This window comes from Mustela nigripes, chromosome 16 (genome assembly GCF_022355385.1).
Source record: "Mustela nigripes isolate SB6536 chromosome 16, MUSNIG.SB6536, whole genome shotgun sequence".
Classification (NCBI taxonomy): domain Eukaryota; kingdom Metazoa; phylum Chordata; class Mammalia; order Carnivora; family Mustelidae; genus Mustela; species Mustela nigripes.
The window spans coordinates 34,117,888-34,131,631 of NC_081572.1; the positions used below are offsets into that span (position 1 = coordinate 34,117,888).

A 13,744-nucleotide genomic window follows, 5' to 3' on the forward strand; every position below is an offset into this window, starting at 1 on the left:
GATTTTGTCTCAGGTCGTGATCTCAGAGTTGCGGGATCAAGCCCCTTGTCTGGCTCCATATTCAGCAAGGAATAGTTGGAGATTCTCTCTCTCTCTCTCTTTCCCTCTGCCCCTCCCCCCACTCATACACTCATTTTCTCTCTCAAATAAAAAATAAATCTTTTTTTTAAAAGAATTTATTTATTTATTTGACAGACAGAGATCACAAGTAGGCAGAGAGGCAGGCAGAGAGAGGAGGAAGCAGGCTCCCTGCCAAGCAGAGAGCCTGGTGGGGCACTTGATCCCAGGACCCTGAGATCATGACCCGAGCTGAAGGCAGAGGCCAACCCACTGAGCCACCCAGGTGCCCCAAAAAATAAATCTTTTTTAAAATGAAGGAGAAATTCTGATACTCTCAGATAAACAAAAACAGAGTATATATTACTAGCAAACTTGTTATATAAGAAATGCTAACTGAAGTCCTTCAGGCTAAATGAAAAAACAAAAACAAAAAAACAACAACAGATGGGAACTTGAATACTCATGAAGAAATATAGAGCACTGGTAAAAGTAATTTCAGAAATAAATAGAAGACAGCACAGGGACGCCTGGGTGGCTCAGTTGGTTAATCCCAGTGTCCTGGGATTGAGTCCCACATTGGGCTCCTTGCTCAGCAGGAAGAAGCCTGCTTTTCCCTCTGCCTCTACCTGCCACTCTTTCTGCCTGTGCTCACTCTCTCTGACAAATAAATAAATAAAATCTTAAAAAAAAAAAGAAGACAGCATAAATGTATGTTTGTTTATAACCCTTTCCTTTTACCTCTTTTCAATGACAACTAAGTATAACAATAATTATAAAAACCGATGAATTCATATTAAAGACATAAATTGTGTGGCAACAATTGTACAAGTGACAGGATGGAGATGTTGGAAGAAACTTGGTATATAACATTGAAATTAAGATAATATTAATCTGAATAGATTGTTTCAAGTTAAGCTGCTAATTATAATCCCCAGAGCATCCATTAAGGAAATAATTTTTAAAATGTAGGAAGAGACACAAGAGTTAAAAGAGTACACTACAAAATATTTAACACAAAAGAAGTCAATCTCCTCTTCTTATAAGGACACCAGTTATATTAGAGTATGTCTTACACCAGTGATCTTATTTTAACTTGTTTTTGCTTTTGTTTTTGTGACCCTATATTCAAATGTAGTTATACTCTGAGTTAGCAGAGGTTTGGGCTCCAATATATGAATTTTGGGGGGAGACAATTCAGCCCATAATACCGATCTATATAATTTTCTTTTTTTCTGAGGAATTTCTTCTAACATTTCTTGCAAAACATGGAAGTTGCCTATGGGTAAAAAAAGTCCCTCAAATTCCATTTTTGCTTGTCTGAGAATGTATGTCTCCTTCATTTTTGAAGTTTAACTTAGCTGGAAATAGAATTTTAGGTTGTTTTTTTTCTTTCAATGCTTTAAGTATTTTTTTTACAATATTTTATTTATTTATTTGATACAGAGAGAGAGATCACAAATAAGCAAAGGGTCAGGCAGAGAGAGGGGGGAAGCAGTCTCCCTTCTGAGCAGAGAGAGCCTGATGCGGGGCTCCATCCCAGCACCCTGGAATTAGGACCTGATCTGAAGGCAGAGGCTTAACCCACTGAGCCACCCAGGTGCCCCAACACTTTAAGTATTTTACTCCACTATTTTTTTTTCTTGCTTGCATGTTTTCTGAAGAGAAGTTTAATGTAATTATTATCCTTGCTCCTCTGTGGTAAAATGTTTTTTCCTCTGGCTTCTTTCAAAATTTTCTTTGTCTTTGATTTTCTGAAGTTTGAATGTGATACACGTTGGTGTAGATTTTGTGGTATTTATTATCAGTGGTTTATGAACTTCATGGTTCTGTGTTTTGATGTTTCTCATTAGTTTTGGGAAATTGTCAGTCATTATTGTTTCAGGTATTCCTTTTGTTCCTTTCTCTTTTATACTTCTGGTATTATTATTATACATGTTACACTTCTTGTAATTTTAATTTTACATTTCTTAGATATTCTGTTCTCTATCATTATATTTTCTCTTTGCATTTCAATTTGGAAGTTTCTAAGATTTTTATTTATTTATTTGTCAGAGAAAGAGAGAAAGCAAACACAAGCAGAGGGAGTGCCAGGCAGAGGGAGAAGCAGGCTCTCCCCTGAGCAGGGAACCCCATGGGGGACTTGAACCCAGGATGCTGGGATCATGACCTGAGCCAAAGGTATTTACTTAATGGACTGAACCACCCAGGTGTCCCTCAATTTGGAAGTTCTAAATTGACACTTCTTCAAGCCCACTGATTTTTCTTGAGAGCGTATCAATCTATTGATGAGCCCATCAAGGCATTCTTTATTTCTGTTACAGTGTTCTTAATTTCTAGCATTTCCTTTTGATTCTTCCTTACAATTTTCATTTCTCTGCTTACATTGTCTATCATTGTCTAGACATTCTTGTATGCTGTCCACTTTTCCATTAGAACCTTTAACATATTTATTATATGTTTTAAGTTTTCAGTATGGTAATTTCAACATCTCTGCCATGTCTGAGTGCTTCTGATGCTCTGTCTCTTCAAACTGTTTGTTTGTTTTGGTCTTTTTTTTTTTTTTTTTTTTTTAAAGATTTTTATTTATTTATTTGACAGAGAGAGATCACAAGTAGGCAGAGAGAGAGAGAGAGAGAGGAGGAAGCAGGCTCCCTGCTGAGCAGAAGAGCCCGATGTGGGACTCGATCCCAGGACCCCGAGATCACGACCCGAGCCGAAGGCAGCGGCTTAACCCACTGAACCACCCAGGTGCCCCAAGAGGTAGAGTTTAAATAGGAAAGTCAGGCTAAGTACTTGCTAGCTTTTTTTTTTTTTTAACCATAATTAATATGATGAGTTAGCTCATTAGAATCCAATGGCAATGTTTTTTGGTTGATTTTTAAATTATATTATAAGCTCAGAAACCTGAAAATGCTGACATATTTCAATTCCTTTCTTATTTTAAAAATAGAATAATAACTCAAATTTCATTTATATGCTGGTTAATAGAACCAATTTTAAGAGATATTACAGTTTGGCTTGGAAGACAAAATGCAGACCAAAGACTTAGATAGGCACTTCACAAAAAAGGTATTCAAATGACCAATAAATACATGAACATATGTTCAACCTTATTAGTTATCAGGGAAATGCAAATTTAAACAATAACACTACCTAATATGCCTAAAAGAATGGCTAAAATGAAGACAGAAAATGCTAAGATTGGAGAAATTATAGAACATTGCTAATGAGAATGTGAATTGGTATAACCATTTGGAAAACTGATTCACGGTATCTAATAAAATTGAATATATTTACATTCTAAGTCCCAGCAATATTCCTGGATATATGCTCAACAGAAATGCATACATATGTTCACCAAAAGACATGTGTAAGTTTGTTCGTAGCAGCATAATTCATTATACCTATAAAATGATGACCATAGGATAAATAAATAATCCAAAATCTACCATATATATATATGTATAATAGTATATTTGCACAAAAAGGATGAATGAGCTATAACTGCTCAAAAACATGTTTGCAAGAATCTTGCAAACATTATGTTGAGAGAAAAAGCTAGATTAAGTTAAAAAAAAAAAAAACAAGCCAAACTAATACATGATATTTAAAATTGGGTTAGTGGTCTGGCAGGGAGGGATCTAATGACTAGAAGGGCTTCTAGGATGCCATTTCTTGATGTTTAGTTTTAAAAATCTTTTTCTGGTTAACGTATGTGCTCACTTCGTGAAAATTCAGTAGCCTCTTTATTTATGTACTTTTCTGTGTATATGTTATTCTTCAATAAATCATTTTAAAAATACAACTTGTGATATTCTCATCTAACCTCTATTATACATTATTTTTAAAAGATTTTTATTTATTAATTTGACAGAGAGAGATCACAAGTAGGCAGAGAGGCAGGCAGAGAGAGAGAGGAAGAAGTAGGCTCCCTGCCAAGCAGAGAGCCCAATGTGGGACTCAATCCCAGGACCCTGAGATCATGACCTGAGCCGAAGATAGACGCCTAACCCACTAAGCCACCCAGGTGCCCCATCTATTGTACATTATTAATTAGGATGTATTTAGATATGAAACAGTTATTAAACCCCACTGGATCAAAGACATTTTCAGAATATAAGTATTATTAAAAGAGAATCCCTTCACATTACTCATAAAATGTCATTGGTAGGGGCACCTGGGTGGCTCAGTGGGTTAAGCCTCTGCCTTTGGCTCGGGTCATGATCCCAGGGTGTGGGATCAAGCGCCGCATTGGGCTCTCTGCTCGGCGGGGAGCCTGCTTCCTCCTCTTTCTCTGCCTGCCTCCCTGCCTACTTGTGATCTCTGTCTGTCAAATAAATAAATAAAATCTTTTAAAAAAATGTCATTGGTAGAAAAACTTAAGCAGTGTAACTGCTAAATCTCCTACAGCATGATTTTTATAATGTTTTCAGTGTTTGGGGATCAAACCAAATTGATTTTAAACATCTCTTGGGGTGCATGGGTGGCTCTGTGGGTTAAAGCCTCTGGCTTCAGCTCTAGTCATGATCCTAGGGTCCTGAGATCAAGCCCCACATCAGGCTCTCTGCTCGGTGGGGAACCTGCTTCCCCCACCTTTCTCTGCCTGCCTCTCTGCCTACTTGTGATCTCTGTCAAATAAATAAATAAAATCTTCTTTTAAAAATCCCTAAACAATTAAATACATATAACTCATATAGATGTTTGGTCTATTTTCCAGATTTTATGTAGATTTTTTAGGGGAGTCCATGTTAACACATTTGATAAACTTTTATCTTAATGCGCCTTTCTGGAATACCAGTCTGATCTCAATTCGAGCAAAGCCTTAGTTGATGTTTACTGGTGGTTGAGGTGGCTTGGTCATTTTCCCAGCCCGTATATTTATTATTGAATGTTAATCAGATTCATTATTAAAGATTTCATCTGCCACACAAATAAGTAATTGGCTATGTCTGAGTGGCCACCTTTTGTCTTTAGCAGATTGCTTAAAACTGCATTAAACATCATTAGATCAAAATGATGACCATTTGTCCTTTACTTGTTTTCTAACAGATTGGATCTTATCATTATGCAAACACACTACAAAGAACAGTCTTAGAAAAAGCTCATATGAATTATTCTAAGTTCATAAAAGCTTTTATATTGAAGGATGCATGAAATTATTACTAATTATGTTAAACTATTTCCTTTTGTATGTATTATAGGGTACTGTTTAGAATCCATGGGTTAAAAATTATACAAAAGTGAGAAATTTGTAAGCATTGCTTTCTACCTTAATGTATTTTATCATCCTCTTTTATTAATGAAATGATACAGAAGAAAAAAGATTAAATATATTATTTAAATTTACATGTTAGTTTTCTCTTAAATGAGTCCATGAGATAGAATAAGCAGAAAATAATCATGAAGGTATAATTATTAAACAATATAATTATAAATCCACATTTCCCCTACAACATATTTTTCTTAAAATCATATTTGCCAGGGCACCTGGGTGGTTCAGCGGGTTAAAGCCTCTGCCTTCAGCTCAGGTCATGGTCCCAGGGTCCTGGGATGGAGCCCCACATCAGGCTGTCTGCTCTGCCAGGAGCCTGCTTCCTCCTCTTTCTCTGCCTGCCTCTCTGCCAACTTGTGATCTCTGTCTGTCAAATAAATAAATAAAATCTTTTAAAAAATCATATATGCCAACCCACAGAACTTTATTTGTAAGTCATCATCTATTTTGATCCCCCCAAAGAATTATATGTAATGCTATCTTTCTTGTTCAATTTCTATTATTGTTGTGACTAAATAAATTCAGTGGCTCTGAAATGCATGAAATTGGCTGTCATCTGAGATCTGACAATTTCATAATTGGTTTAAGCAGAGTGTACTTCTTACTGACCTTAAAATATCTTTGGCAATATTTCTGCTCCTGGAGCTGACTTGACCACAAATGAAATTATTTCAGCCTTAGGAATGAAATCCTCACCCACTAAGGGTTCAGGTGGACTTAGCTTTATAATCTGGTTTAAAAGTTTTGAGTAGATGGAGCCCTCGCGTGCCACCTTCCTTTCTCTTCCTCCAGGCTACCTGTGGAGGTGGCAGCTGTGTGTTACAGGGCAGTGTTGCTGCCCTCAGACATCTGGTGAAGCCCAAGATCATTAAAGAAAGGACCAAAAAGTTCATCAGGCACCAGTCAGACCAATATGTCAAAATTAAGCGCAACTGCCAGAAACCCAGAGGCATTGACAATAGGATGTGCAGATGATTAGAGGGCCAGATCTTGATGCCCAGTATTGGTTAGGGTAGCAACAAGAAATCAAATCATATTCCCCAGGGGCTTCCAGAAGTTCCTAGTCCACAATGTCAAGGAGCTTGAAGTGCTGCTGATGTGCAACAAATCTTACCGTGGAGAGATTGCTCACATTGTCTCCTCAAAGAACCACAAAGCCCTTGTGGAAAGAGCAGCCCAGCTGGACATCAGAGTCACCAAACCCAATACCAGGCTGCACAGCAAAGAAAATGAATGATCAGCTTGTGCACATTATAGTTATATCAAAACCATAAAAGCACAAAAAATTTTTTTGAGTAAATTGAATTGTATGGTTTTCCTTCATATTTCCTGACCAGTTTTAGGGAAGAGTATTTATTATTTTCTGTTTCATCAAGGAACTGAATCCTCTCAAATTCATACATTGCAAATTATATTAGGAATGGATTATGGTCAAGAATTTTATAAATAAAGCAATTAATACTAATTAATAAAAATGTTTCTGTATATCTACTTAAGAGTGAAAATAATTCACTTTTTAAAAAAGATTTTACTTATTTATTTGACAGAGAGATCACAAGTAGGCAGAGAGGCAGGCAGAGAGAGGGGTGTACATGATGTACATGATGTTTGATATTTGATATTTGATACATTGTAAAGTGATTACCACATTAACCAAATTAATATATCCATCAGCTCACATAGTGACCTTTTTTTGGTATGTGGTGAGAGAAAACATCTATATTAGCAAGGTTTAAGTATACAGTACATTATTATTAGCTATAGTCACTATGTTGAACACTAAGTCTCTAGAACTTATTCATCTTATAATTGAAAGCTTGTACCCTTTGACCAATATCTCTCCATTTCTCCTGCCCCTTGTGAGAACCATTTTACCCTCTGGTTCAATGAGTTAGGCTTTTTTAGATTCCACAAATAAGTGAGGTCATGTAGTATTTGTCCTTTGTGTCTGACTTACTTTACTTAGCTTAATATCTTCAGGGTTCATTCATGTGGTTACAAATGGCAAGATTTCTTTTTTTTAAAAGGCTGAATATTATTCCATTATATATTTTTCTTTTTCTATTCATCCATTGACAACCCTTAAGTAGTTTTAATATCTTGGCTATTATGAATAATGCTGCAGTGAACATAGGGATACATATATCTTTTCAAGTTAGAGTTCATTTTCTTCAGATAAATACCCAGAAGTGGAATTGCTAGGTCATATGATAGTTCTATTTTGTATTTTTTGGAGAAAACTCCATATTGTTTTCCATAATGGCTATACCAATACACATTACCACTATAGTGTACAAGGATTCTTTTCTCCACACTCTCACCAACACTTGTTATCTCTTGTTGTTTTGTTTGTTTGTTTTGATAATAGCCATGCTAACAGATGTGAAGTGATACTTCAATGTTCTTTTGCATTTTCTTGATGATTAGTTATGCTGAACATTTTTTATATACCCATTGGGCATTTGTATGGCTTTGGAAAATGGCTATGCAGGTTCTCTGCTCATTTTGAATCAGGTTGTTTGGGTTTCTGGTTGTATGAGTTGCTTATATACTTTGGATATTACCCCCTTATCAGATAAATGCTTTCCAAATATTGTCTCCCATTCCATTGGTTATCTCTTCACTCTGATGACTGTTTCCTTTGTTATACAGAAACTTCCTGTTTTTGGTGTCATATCCAAAAAATTATTGCCAAGATTAATGTCAAGGGAGCTTTCCCACATGTATTTTTTAAAATAAATCTGCCCTCTTCAAGATTTATGTATTTCTTTGAGGGGGGGGGGAGAGAGAGAGAGAGAGAGAGCACAAGCAAGGGGAGGAACATATGGAAAAGGAGAGGGAGAGACTCTCAGGCAGACTCCTTGCTGAGCTTGTAGCTGGAGGTGGGGTTTAATCCAATGACAACTGAGATCATGACCTGAGCCGAAATCAAGAGTCTGACACCCAACCACCTGAGCCATCCAGGTTCCCCCTGGACCCCTTGTATTCTTCTAGGAGTCTTATAGTTTCAGGTCATCCATTTAAGTCTTTAATCCATTTTTGAGTTGATTTTTGTATATGGTGTAAAATAAGGATTTAATTTCATTCTTTTGCATGTAGGTATCCAGTTTACCACCACCTTTTTCTGAAGAGATTATCCTTTCCCCATCGTGTATTCTTGGTTCTTTTGTTGAGGAATTAATTGAACATATATGCATGGGTTTATTTCTGTGATCTTTATTGTTTCATTTGCCAGTATTATACTGGCAAAATTTCAAATTTTGATTGCCATAATTTAAAATAGGGAAGAGTGATGCAACCAGAAGAACATCTACTTTATCATTTCTCATTATTACTTGGGCTATTTGGGGTCTTCGGTGGTTCTATACAAATTTTAGGATTGCTTTTTCTGTTTCTGTAAGAAATGCCATTGGATTTTATAAGGATTGCATTAAATTTGTAGATCACTTGTGTAATATGGATACTTTAACAATAATAATTTTTCCAATTCAAATACACAGATATTATCTTTCCATTTACTTGTATCTCCTTCATTTTCTTTCATCTTTCTTTAAGTTTCAGTGTGAAGATCTTTACTTCCTTGGTTAAATTTTTTCTTAGTATTTTACCTTTTTTATGATATTATAAATGGGATTCTAAATTTCTTTTTTGGGGGAGCAGATAGTTTATTGTTCATGTGTAGAAATACAACTGATCTTAGTATGTTGATTCTGTGTCCTGTAACTTTACTTAATTTATCAGTTCTAACAGTTTTTAGGTGGAGTCCTTAGGGTTTTTTTTTTTTTTCTAATATATAGAAATCATACATCTAGATATATACATCTAATATATAGATCATACATCCATGAAAAGAGACAATCTCATTATTCCTTTCTGATTTGGATGCCTTCTATTTCTTTTTCTTGCCTAACCGTTCTGGCTAGGATTTCTAGTCTTATGTTGAATAGTGGAGGTGAGAGTCATCATCATTGTCTTTTTCCTGATCTAGAGGAAAACTTTCAGCTTTTCACCATTGAGAATAATATTAGCTGTGAACAAATCATATACAGCCTTTATTATGTTGAGCTACATTCCTTCTATATCTTAAAATGTATTGAGAGTTTTTATCATAAACAGTTGTTGAATTTTGTCAAACACTTTTTCTGCGTCTATTGAGATGATCATATAAGTTTTTTCCTTCCTTCCATTAATGTGGTATGTCACCTTGATTGATTTGTGTATGTTTCTTGCATCTTAGGGATAACTATCACTTGATCATGTTGTATGATCTTTGTAATGTGCTGGCGAATTCAGTTTGCTAGTATCTTTTGAGGATTTCTTTATTCTTCAGATATGTTGGTCTATAATTTTTTTGTAGTGTCCTTGTCTGGCTTTGTTACCAGGGTAATACTGGCTTCATAAAATGAGTTTGAAGTGTTCGCTCCTCTTCAACTTTTTGGAAGTGTTTGAGAAGAATTGATATTAGTTCTTTAAATTTAATTAGATTCCACTCATGAAGTTATTTAGACCTCGGCTTTTCTTTGTTTGGAGGTTTTTGATCATTACTTTAGTATTCTAACTTATTATTGGCCTATTCTTTCATATTTTCTTTTTCTTTATGATTCTTGGTTGATTCTTTCTCTTTATGATTCTAGGTTGTATGTTTCCAGGAATTTATCCATTTCTTCTAGGTTACCCAATTTTTTAGTATATAATTGTTTATATTGGTTTTTTATGATCCTTCATATTTCTTTGGTATCAGTAGTAATGTCCCTACTTTCATTTCTGATTTTATTTTATTTTTTATTTTTATTTTATTATGTTATGTAAGTCACATACACTGTATCATTAGTTTTTGATGTAGTGTTCCATGATTCGTTGTTTGTGTATAACATTCAGTGCTCCATGCAATACATGCCTTCCTTAATACCCATTACCAGGCTAATGCATCCTCCCATGCCCCCTCCCCTCAGCAGCCCTCAGTTTGTTTCCTGTAGTCCATAGTCCCTCATGGTTCATTGCCCCTCTGATTCCCACCCCTTCACCTTTTACTCTTCCTTCTTCTAATGTCCTCTATGTTATTCCTTACGTTCCCTATATCAGTGAAACCAAGTGAAAATGGTCTTTCTCTGCTTTACTTATTTCACCTAGCATAATCTCTGACTTTATTTATTTGAATCCTTTCTCTTTTTTCTTAGGCTAGCTTAAGATTTGTCAATTTCATTTGTCTTTTAAAAAAATCAACTATTAGGGGTGCCTGGGTGGCTCAGTGGGTTAAATCCTCTGCCTTCAGCTCAGGTCATGATCCCAGGGTCCTGGGATTGAGCCCCGCATCAGACTCTCTGCTCAGTGGGGAGTCTGCTTCCTCCTCTCTCTCTGCCTGCCTCTCTGCCTACTTGTAATCTCTGTTTGTCAAATAAATAAATAAAATCTTTTTAAAAATCAACTATTTAAAAAAATCAGCTATTAGTTTCATTGGTCTTTTGTTTTTCTAGTCCTTATCTCATTTTTCTCTGCTCTGATCCCTGTTATTTCCTTCCTTCTGCTAACTTTGAGTTGAGTTTGTTCTTCTTTTTCTAGTTCCTTGAGGTGTGAAATTAGGTTGTTTAGAGATCATTTTTCTTTTTTAAAGTAGGGTGCTTATTACTATAAATTTCCTTCTAATAAATGCTTTTACTGTGTCCCCAGTGTTCTGTTGTATTATGTTCATAAGTCTCAAGATTTTTTTTTTTTATTTCCCTTTTGATCTCTTCTTTGACTTGCTGATTGTTCAGCAGTGTGGTCAATTTTCACATATTTGTGAATTTTCCAGTTTTTTACCTGTTATTTATTTCTAATTTCCTATTGTTTGTGTCAGTAAAAATACTGACTTCAATTTTCCTAAATGTTAAGATTTGTTTTGTGACCTTATATATGATTTATCCTGGAGATTATCCTGTGCACCTGAGAAGAATGTGTATGCTATTGCTGTTGAATGGATTGTTCTGTTAGGTCCATTTGAAGTATAGTTTAAGTCCTGTGTTTCCTTATCAACTTTTATCTGGATGACCTATATTTTATTGAAAGTAGGGTACTAAAGTCTCCTACTATTATTGTATTGTCTATTTCTGCATATCTGTTAATATTTATATATTTAGGTAGTCTGATGTTGGGTGCACATATATTTATAACTGTTGTATCCTCTTGATGAATTCACCTTTTTATCTTCATCTCTTATGACAGTTTTTGGCTTAAGGTTTATTCTGTCTCATTTAAATATGGCTACATCTGGGGCGCCTGGGTGGCTCAGTGAGTTAAGCCGCTGCCTTCGGCTCAGGTCATGATCTCAGGGTCCTGGGATCGAGGCCCACATTGGGCTCTCTGCTCAGCGGGGAGTCTGCTTCCCTCTCTCTCTCTCTCTCTGCCTGCCTCTCCATCTACTTGTGATTTCTCTCTGTCAAATAAATAAATAAAATCTTTAAAAAAAATATGGCTACATCTGATCTATTTTTGCTTTCCATTTGTATGGAATATCTCTTTACATTTTTAAACTTTCAACATACATGTATCTTTAAAGCTGAAGTGAATTTCATGTAGACAGCATGGAGCTGGGTCTTGCTTTTTAATCCATTCAGTCACTCTGTGTATTTTGTTTGGAGGATTTAACCCATTTACATTTAAAGTACTTTTTGATGGGTAAAGCTTACTGTGGCCATTTCATCATTAATTGTTTCCTGGCAGCTTTTGTAGTTCCTTTTTTCTTCAATTGCTATTTTTCTTTTTGATTGATGGTTATCTTTAGTGTGGTACTCTTTTGATTCCTTTATATTTTGTGTGTTTACTATAGACTTTTGCCTTGTGATTTCCATGAGGCTTACCTAAAACACATTTTAGTTATCACAGTGTATTTTAAGGTGGTAGCAACTCAAAATCAATTGCAAAGAAAAGCACTATACTTTTTCTACTCCCTTATGTTTCATTTTTAATGCCACAGTTTACTAATTTTTATATTGTGTATCCATTAACAAATTATTTTGGCTAGAGTTATTTTTAATACTTTTGTCTTTTAACTTTTATACCAGAGTTGAAAGTGATTAACTCACCACTATTCTGGTTTAGAGTATTCTAAATTTGACAATATTAAGACATATATTTTCTTATTGCACTTTGCAGATTTTGCATTTTTTATGAATTGAAGGTTTGTGGGAAACTGGTATTAAGCAAGTCTATGGGGACTATCCTTTCCAACAGCATTTTCTCACTTTGTATCCTTGTGTCACATTTTGGTAATTCTCATAATATTTCAAACTTTTCACTATTATTAGTTTGTTATTTTGATCTGTGGTCAGTGATTGTAATTCACTGAAAGCTCAGATGATGGTTAGCATTTTTATTCAATAAAGTTTTTAAAAATTAAGGTATGTACATTGCCTTTTTATATAATGCTATTACACACTCAATATACTACAGTATAGTATAAGCATAACTTTTATATGAACTGGGAAACCAAAAAACTTATTTGGATTATTTTATTGCAATATTCACTTTATGGTGGTGGTCTGGAACTGAACCCTCGATATCTCCAAGGTATATCTGTATCTCCCTTTATTTTTTTTTTCTAAATATTTTATTTGTTTATTTGAGAGAGAGGGAAAGGGCATGTAAGAGAGAGCATGAAAGGTGAGGAGGGGCAGAGGGAGAGGGAGAAGGAGACTTCCCACTGAGCAGGGAGCCCAGCACAGGGCTTGATTCCAGGACCCATGAGATCATGACCTGAGCCAAAGACAGATTCAACCTACTGAGCCACCTAAATGCCCCTTACCTTCCTTTACCAGTGAGTTCTATACTTTTATATGTGTTCATATTAGTAATTAGCATCCTTTTGTTTCAACTTGGAGAATTCCCTGTAGCATTTCTTGTGAGGTAGGTCTAATGGTGATGAACTTCCTCAGCTTTTTTGGGAGAGTTTTAGCTCCTTCATTTCTAAGAGACAGATTTGCCAAGTGAGTTATTCTTGGTTGGCAACTTTTTTTTTCTTTTAGCACTTTGAATATCCCACTCTCTCCTGGTCTTCAAGGTTTCTGCTGAGAAGTCTTATGGGGGTTCCCTGGTATATTATGAGTCACTTTCGTTTTGCTGCTTTAATAATTCTTTGTCTTTAATTTCTGGCAGTTTGATTATTATGTGCCTTGGTGATTTCTTCTTTGGTTTAAACCTGTTTGGGGATCTTTTACTCTCATGTACCTGGATGTCATAAAGCTCCCCAAATTTGGGAAGTTTTCATCCATTATTTCTTTAAATAAGCATTCTGCACCCTTCTCTTCCTTCTGAGACTCTCATAACACATACATTAGTGTTTTGGGTTTTTTTGATGGTGTCCTCTAAATCCCATAGACTTTCTTTATCCATTTTCATTGTTTTTTCTGACTAGAATCTTTCAAATGATTCATCTTT

At 35.3% G+C, this 13,744-nt stretch overlaps 1 pseudogene; it reads left to right on the forward strand.

Annotated features, from left to right (window-relative positions):
- The first annotated feature begins 3,090 nt into the window (after window positions 1-3,090).
- Window positions 3,091-6,569, forward strand: LOC132003222 (large ribosomal subunit protein eL32-like; annotated as a pseudogene).
- The last annotated feature ends 7,175 nt before the right edge of the window (window positions 6,570-13,744 follow it).